This window comes from Mandrillus leucophaeus, unplaced genomic scaffold (genome assembly GCF_000951045.1).
Source record: "Mandrillus leucophaeus isolate KB7577 unplaced genomic scaffold, Mleu.le_1.0 Scaffold1102, whole genome shotgun sequence".
In the NCBI taxonomy this organism is placed as follows: domain Eukaryota; kingdom Metazoa; phylum Chordata; class Mammalia; order Primates; family Cercopithecidae; genus Mandrillus; species Mandrillus leucophaeus.
In genome coordinates this window covers 268,679-269,008 of record NW_012099233.1, presented here as the reverse complement: position 1 = coordinate 269,008, position 330 = coordinate 268,679, and positions in this window count along the sequence as shown.

Sequence of the window (330 nt, the reverse complement as noted above, 5' to 3'; positions counted from 1 at the left end):
CAACCTCCGCCTCCCGGGTTCAAGCGATTCTCCTGCCTCAGACTCCCGAATAGCTGGGATTACAGGCATGCGCCACCACGCCCGGCTCATTTTGTAATTTTAGTAGAGAAGGGTTTCTCCATGTTGGTCAGGCTGGCCTCAAACTCCGGACCTCAGCTGGCCTCAAACTCCGGACCTCAGGTGATCCGCCCGCCTTGGCCTCACAAAGTGTTGGGATTACAGGCTGAGCCACCGAGCCCGGCCTTATTAAGGCTGTTTTGAAGTGCAGTTGGCTGGAAAGTGGAAGAATAATCCAAGATCTGCATGCCTCATAAAAGGAGTGTGAATGGT